The sequence below is a fragment of the Strigops habroptila genome, chromosome 3 (genome assembly GCF_004027225.2).
Source record: "Strigops habroptila isolate Jane chromosome 3, bStrHab1.2.pri, whole genome shotgun sequence".
Taxonomy (NCBI): Eukaryota; Metazoa; Chordata; class Aves; order Psittaciformes; family Psittacidae; genus Strigops; species Strigops habroptila.
Genome location: NC_044279.2, coordinates 77,541,642 through 77,549,318, shown reverse-complemented (window position 1 = coordinate 77,549,318; position 7,677 = coordinate 77,541,642). Strand labels below are relative to the sequence as shown.

The following is a 7,677-nucleotide window of genomic DNA, read 5'->3' as shown; positions in this document are numbered from 1 at the left end:
GGCCAGCGCCGCCCGGGGAGGCGGAGCTCCGCGGGCAGGCCCCGCCCCCTCACCCCGCGCGGGCACGCGCCCCCGGCCCGCCGGGGCACGTGCAGGGGCAGGCGCCGGCGGCTCGTTTGCATGCCGTGCCCCGCCCCCGCCTCCTCCGGGCGCTGCGTCACCGACAGCTGCCCGCCGCGCCTGCGCAGCAGGCACCGCACGCACCGACACCCTCCCTGCACCCCCGGGCGGCCGCCACCGCGGGGGGGGCCGCGTTTGTCCCCGCACCACCCTCCCCACGTGACACGGAGGTGATCTCCCTCTGAACTGCGTGACGCCCGCGGCGGCGTGCCCCGTATAGCGTGAGCGGGGAGAGCGGCTTCACTGCGGCTGCTGGGGGCGGGAGCGGGCAGGCTGTCCGTGTTTTAGTGATCACAAGCAACCCTTGTGATTCCCCAACCAGGCTCCCCTGTTCCAGCAACAGGGATGCTGTGCTGGGGTTTAAGGTTCTGAACACACAAAGGGAGCAAATGTTGCCAAATTCGTCCCCAAAGAGCACAGGCTGAGGAGCTTCCCCTGCAGAACAAATAAGCCTGCTGAAGTGACAGGCGCTACAGCCACAGGCTTCTGCTGTCAGCAGTTGCTGCCTCCTGACGCAGGCGGCCTGGCCACAGCAAACCTACCGCATCTAGAGCTGTCAGCGGGGAAAGGAAAGGGTGTGCAACCTCCAACTGAGCCATAGGTGCCAAGGTGGAGATGTCCTAAGTGCCAGCGGAAAAGGGACCTCCTCTTCCTCCTGGGTAGACACTCAGGCATCTGCTTGGTTCAGTTGCCCCTTCACAAACCTCAGGCATTTCATTCCAGTGGCAAGGCACAGCTTGACCTGACCCTTGCCCATAAACCCTGATGGTCTTTGCGACACAAAATCGGGTCTGGAATCCTCTGCATGCACCCCAGGAAAAGGAACGTATTGGAAGACGTGCGGGGTAGGTGCTTTCCTCCACTGCCTTACTGCAATGAGGACCGGGGGATGCCTTCATGCAACCTGGGCAGACAGGGAGCTGCCCTACCTGCCAGCTACTTCTCTTGCATAGGCTGGGAGGCTGCATCTGCTGCCTCCTTCACAGACGACCAGGGTGGGATTCCTGATGCAACTCTTGTGCATGTGCTGCCCGACAGGGAGCTTGGGAAGGGCCATCTTGTTAATACAGGCTGGAACAGTGCAGGTTAATGCATCATTTGTCAAGGCTGATAAATGCAGCTGCAAGAAGCAGGCAGAGCAGGTCATGCTCCACTGCCCAGCGTGCTCCAGGGCTGCTGCTTGCCCTCCACAGACTCCCTCCGCCTTGCCAAGCTCAGCTGGCGGAAGAAAAAAGCACATGCGTGAAAGGGAGATGCCACTTCACACGGGACAATGAAACACAGATGTCAGACCACACATGAGAGGTGGAGCACGCAGCTCACAGCAACGATTTTCCCTGGGAAACAGCTAGTGGTAGGTGGTAGATAGAGAACACAACCAACTGAAGTCATGAAGGAGCAGTTTCTAGGAACAGGGAGAGGGGACGTAGCCAAAGCAGAGCAGGCTTCAGTCATGGCTCTCATGGTTGCTTTGTTCCATTGTTGTTGATGCTGGGGGCCCCTGGGGATGAAGCTGTGTCTCAGTACTGTACAGTGCTCCTTCAAGGAACAGGCTCTGCATGTATCCCCCCGCCCCCCCCCCGCAGATCTCAGTGGTAACTGCTTTGCTGGGTAATGTCCATATGAATGGAGGTTATTAAAACCACTCGGCAGCCTCTACTTCAAGGCTTTTCCCTTTAGATCAACCACATTCTTCCTCCAGCACATTTCCACCCACGCTCCACTCTGCTAGGGTTTGTTCTGCACCACCACCGGGTTGTGACTTTGCTTGGAGAGAGATTTTAGCCTGTACAGTGTTAGCTGCTTGGCCTGAATGCTGGGGAGCATTCCTGTGGGTTCCCTCTCACATCACCCTGCTCGGGCACCAGCTCTGCCCTGCCAGCTAGGAGGGAGGCTACTCCGAGAGCTTTTCCTTGCTGCCTCTGGGGACTAGGGGCTCAAACCACCGCCAGCAGAAAGTGGGCACTGCACCATCAGCTCTACCTTCTTGGTTAAGCTGAAATCTGCCTGGATTTTTACAACTTCTCTTTTGCTTTGCAGCTGAGAAGGAAGAGAGGAGGACAATGAGATGTAAGGAGAGGAATGCAGTGGCCTTGGCTGTTGCTGCTGGGAGCCTTGTCAGGGCCCGATGATGCAGAACAGGCCATCTCTGATGCAGCAGGGAGGCGAGAAGCAGCCCAGCACTAGGCATGGGGAGAGGGACACACACACACCAGCCTCCCTGGGAGGTTTGAATCACAGAACACATTTCAGGCAGAGGCCTGAGACCCAGCAAATCCAGAAGAGAGGTGTGTAGGTATGGAGACCCAGGAGGAGTGAACTGAGCTCTGTGGGAAGAGGGCCATGACAGGAACGCTGGTCTGGGGAGGGAGGCAGCACAGTAAGGACAATACTAAGGATTACAGGAGGTGATGCTGAGAGGCAGGGTGGTCCTGGAGCTAAGGAAGAAAGTGCCACAAAGCAGTACCCTCAGCAGCCAAATAAGCCACAGTGAGTTAAGGCTAAATTATTCCCTCTGCAAATCACTGATCTCCCCTCTAAACCCCTGCTCCAGCTCTTGCCAAACAAACATATCTTGCCAGCACTCCTCCCTTGGATTAATTCAATCCACTTGGCTGTGGAGCCCAGAGATCCCAGAGAGGCAGCCAAACTTCAGCTTAGCCATGGCAAGGTTCTGCACTACATGAGCCTCCCTTGGCCATTACTGCCTCCTGCCAGCCAGGTCCACCTTCTACCTGGGTATCAGTCAGCTCAGGAAACACGCCCTGTTCCCCACATGCAGCTTCATACTGTGTGGTGTGTAAACACAGCAAAGGAGAGAACCAGCTCACAGGTGGCAGCAGCAGAGCGATGTGACAAAAGGAGCCCTTAGGGGGTATGGCAGCTCCCCTTGCCCTCCTTTCCCACAGGGAGCTGTGCAGGTGCCATAGGGTTCACTACACGCAGCTGCCTTTCCTGCCACAGCAGCAGCCTTTTCTCCCATTGACCCCAGACCATGAGCAAGGTCCCTCTCCACATGGTGTATCTGGCTCTTCTGCTCCTGGGTCATGCTGCCTCTCAAGATGTAAGAGCTGTCTGCATGTCCTGGTTGCAGCTCCCTATGGAAGAGCGAGGTCCAAGCATGTTTGTTTCTGTGAGTTCAACTCACTCATGCCTAGACATGAGCTTGTTGAACCAAGGTGTTCCCACACACCTCCCCGGCACTCGGCAGTGAACATTAAAACACAACAAACAAAAAGCAGCGTGCCAAGGGCTTGTGGCATCCTATCCAAAACCAGACTTGTGTGATGGGCACTTGGAGCACACTCAGCAACAGAGAAGGGGTCAGTACAGCAAGGGTGAAATGTTCAGCACAGCAGAAGCCCAGACTAAATAACCTCATGGCTCCTTTCCGTTTGTTTTCTAGGGTGCTGCACAGAAAGAAGGACAGCCTAGGAGTACAGAAGTGCTCTTGCAAAGAAAACACCACATTTGCTGTGTTCCCTGCTCCAGCTTCCCACTGGTAAACAACTGCAGCATCAAACACAAAGTTTGCGCAGAGCCTGCAGGCCAGGCTTCCTGGACAGTTTGCCTCTGGGAAGGGGCAATGTCTGGAGGCTCAGCAGTTATTAAGCATGGGACAACCTGGATGGCAAGCTTGGAAGTCGCTCCTATTGTGAGCATGGAGATTTGCGCCCAAGCCGCCTCTGTGCACAAAGCTTTGAGTGTTTCCAAGAAGTAGCTGAACCCGGAGATTAAAGGGATCAGGAGCTCAGCACTCTTGATTGATTTTGTAATCAATCCATTGCTGCTGTTTTTCCTCTTAGCTGCACAGCACACTCCGAGCCAGAATTCCCTGTCTGACTTGGATACTTGGGGGAAACACACCCTTGAAGGGCTTGCAGCAGACAAGATCATCTACCCCCTTCTCGCCTGGCAACTTAAGGAGGGGAAAGAGAAATCGAACCAGAAGCTCCCTGATGCATTCCCTCAACCCTACCTGTCATCTTGTTGGTCCAGGGTAAGGAGTACTCCAGCAGGGACTTCAGGACTTCCGGGAAGTCCAGGGCAGCAGGGCCCCCCGTGCTGTTGCAGCTTGACATGTCCTGTGCTGAGGCTGTGCCAGCACGGCTGAGGCAGGGCCAGGCGCCCGGCTGCCAACCCTGAGCGTGGCGAGGAGGGCTGGGGGGCACCCGGAGCAGGCTTCCCAAACTACTCCGGCTGAGAGCAAGTGAGGAGGAAGGGAAGCAGCAGTGTGCCCGGCTGTCTCCACCTTCCCCTCTCCCAGTCTGAAGTGGCCAATTGTGGAAATGGCTCCAGGCTCACAGGGCTGGGCCGGGCTGCTGGCCAGATGGTTTTACTGGGCCTCTCCCAGCCAATCCGGCAGCGAAGAACTGGGCCAGTTATCTAACTTTGCGAGAGCAGCACCCTTTTCCTTCCTAAGGTGTTATAACAAATGTACACGACGGCGTGGGGGCAGGAAGCAAGCAGGCACTGTCAGGAGTACACACGTCAGCTGCAAACACAACAGCAACAGGATCCTCAGAGTGGCTTTTGGAAAGCTCTGAGGAGCTCTGAGCTGAGCAGGCTGCCCCTGTGGACGTGCATACGCTGCCTGCATCTGTCTGCTAACTTCATCTGAGATGCAGATAGTGACAGTATTTGTATATGATGCAACAGCCAGTGTGTGTCCCTCCTAAGCCAACATTGATATCAGCATGAGGCATCTTTCTTATCAAGTGTGGATCATCCCCAAAATGCAGAATTTCTTTCCATAAGTGGCGCAGAGTTTCATCAGAAAGCCGACAGCCTCCTCTCAGAGCACTGATACAAGGCAAGAGAGTTCATGCACCCTGCAGATACTCCAGCATCTGGTTAAGTAAGATCTTGAGCATGCAAAGCCCCTCCTCTCCCATTAGTGGCATTTTTAGTACGGAGGGAGGAACTGGAAACAGGAGAATAAAGGTCTGGTCTTCTTTATCAGTATCTGGCTTGGAAATAAGCATCTTACGCATGCTGGGGGTGTTCTCTTTTGCTGGGTGTGGTAATTAGAACAAAAGTGCCTTTATTTCTCAGTCTGCTCCTGTCCATTATGCTAGGCTCAGCCTTACAGCACCAGTGTGAGCCAATAGCAACCAAGTATCCCTACACTGGTCTGTGAGCCCCAGCTATCGAGGACATCCCAGCAAAACCTTGCATGGCTCTAAGCATGGAAGTGGCCTGAGCAAAGTCATTAGGACTTTTCTTGTGCCTGAAGTGAAGCATTTCACTGGCCCAGCATTTGAAGTTTTAAAAAGTGGTAGGGTTTTACACACTCAGGAAACACATTTGATTCAACCCAATAGAAAACAAAAAGAAAGAATTACCTAGCCAGGTTGGATGGTTGGGAATTTCAGATTAGCTAAGCAAGTTTCATCATCTAGATCCCAATCTAATCAGGCTATGAAATCACACAATAGATGCTTTGGTAGAATTCTTAATTATGATAGAACTATACTACAAACTCTTGGGATTTTCCTCATTGTTTGCTCCTCCCTGTTCCCCAGGGAGAACGCAAGAAAACAGCCAGTGATAACCATCAGTGGTGAGGCCATTCAGGGAGAATAGTCCCCTACTAACTCTAGGGGTCCTCCACCCACCCAAAGCTGGAGCCAGCAGAGAGACCCTGCAGACAGTCAGTGCACCCTGCCTGCTGGCAGCAAGAGAAATCATTGCATGTCTCCCTCCTGGAAGAACTGCCTGCCAGCCAGGAGATCCATGTCCTTTCCTGAAATCTTCTGGTCCATTCTGGCTGGTCCAATCCTGCCAAGTATCACCAATGTTTGGGACAGCTACCATTGTATATGCCTAGGTAAAGCGATTGGGAATGTGGTAGCTGCCCAATGTGCAGCTGAACCTCCTGGTTTTGCCCCAGGCTCAAACTTGTCCTGAAAGCTGGAAAAACATCTGACTGCATGTCTGGAGGAACCCAAGGACTTCACAGCAGCTGCTGCAGCAATTGGCTGATATTTATGGCTTCAGGAGATTAAGTTCACTGAGAGAAAATTCATAGAATCATAGAATGTGTTAGAAGGGACCTTACAGATCACCCAAACAGTCACTTAGCATTTTGGATTATTAGCCTGCAATGGACATCTGTAAGTTTTTGTCTAGACATCTGAGAGTGCATATCTCATCTTGTGTTTGCCATGTCCCCAAGTCTCCCGCCAACACTGTGTGTCCTTCTTGATTCATAATCCCTGAAAAATGAGCTCCCACCCAGAAGAGCCTGGGTATCATCACTAGCGGGATGCACCAGTACTGCCCTTACTTCGAGCCTCAGCGAAGCAGAAACCATGCTATGGAGTCACAGCAGTGCGGAGTGTCTGTCTGCCCTGCCACGGAGAGCACGTGAGCTGCTGTAGCGAATGGAGTTGAAATGTTGTCTCTGGAAAGCTGCAGGCATGGCCACAGATTGCACCACTTGTGCTGGCTGCACTGATATCAGGTCAGGTCATTATTTACTATTCTTGTAATCCCATGACAGTGGAGGTCTCAGCAGCTTTGCTCCGTCACTCAGAAGCCCAGTCAGCCCTTAACAGCACATCTTCTCACAGACTCAACCAGCCACAGGCAACTTACACTGGCCCTAAGTGGGTGGCACTCAGAAGGGGGCACCTAATGTGACAGAGAGGGACAAACTCCAGGAACACTGCTTTAAATGGCAGAGGCCAGGGCTACCTTCAGTGTCTGTTCTGTAGGTCTCCTGGGTGCAGCTACCCACACTGCCCAGCAGCCCAGAGTGTGTTCAGCAATGCCACAGCTGCACTCCGTCCTGAGGGGAGGAGTTGGGGTCCTTCAACGTTTTCCTTGGTCCATGCTCTCCCTCCTTTTGCATTTTCATTCCAAAGAGGTTTTTTTTTTTTAATATTACCAAATTCTTGTCCTTTGATCCCGCCCCCTTTGCCTCTCTGCAGTGCTCAGGTACCCCTGTTGGTCTGGTGGTACCAGAGCATGTAAATGTCTCTCTTAACCACCCTAATTTTATTCCTGTCTTTAGAGGAATCTCTTTACCGTGGTCTGCCATGCGGCCCAAAGTGCACTGGGAACTGCAGAGCACTACTGCTCAGGTGTTATCAGTAGGTACGGCCTTCCTGGAGACCCTGGAGACTGGTTTTGGATATTCAGACCATGAATACAACCCTGTTCATTACAAGGAGCTGGGTGAGGAGGCTCTCCGTGCATCTCTCCAAGTCACCATCTTTTCCTCAGCCTCAGTAGTGCTCTCTCAACTCCTTCACAGAGCCACACCCACAGCTTCTGGAGGTGCCTTTGCACTGTCTCCCCTCCTGCTGGTGGCTTGGAAGGGTCCTGCTGGACCCTCAGATCCAAAACAAGAGACGGTGGCACACCTGGGTGCCTCCTTAGTCAGAACTCCTGCAGATTTTTGCTGTGGGTCTTGTACTTGGTGGTGGCACTTGGATGCACGCTGACTTCTGAGACTGTCATTACAGAAGGGCACTTAGTTGTTTCTTACATGTATCTGAAAGCACAGCTCGTGGAGAACCCACCAGCAGCAGTGACTTTTGGCCAAAGGAA

The 7,677-nt window shown here is 53.4% G+C and overlaps 1 long non-coding RNA gene across 1 annotated transcript; it reads left to right on the top strand.

The window, feature by feature from the left end:
- The first annotated feature begins 687 nt into the window (after positions 1-687).
- On the top strand, positions 688-3,900 carry LOC115605025. Its single transcript, XR_003990480.1, has 2 exons — positions 688-965; positions 3,527-3,900. It is a non-coding gene; the product is annotated as an uncharacterized LOC115605025 (long non-coding RNA).
- Positions 3,901-7,677: the final 3,777 nt, after the last annotated feature.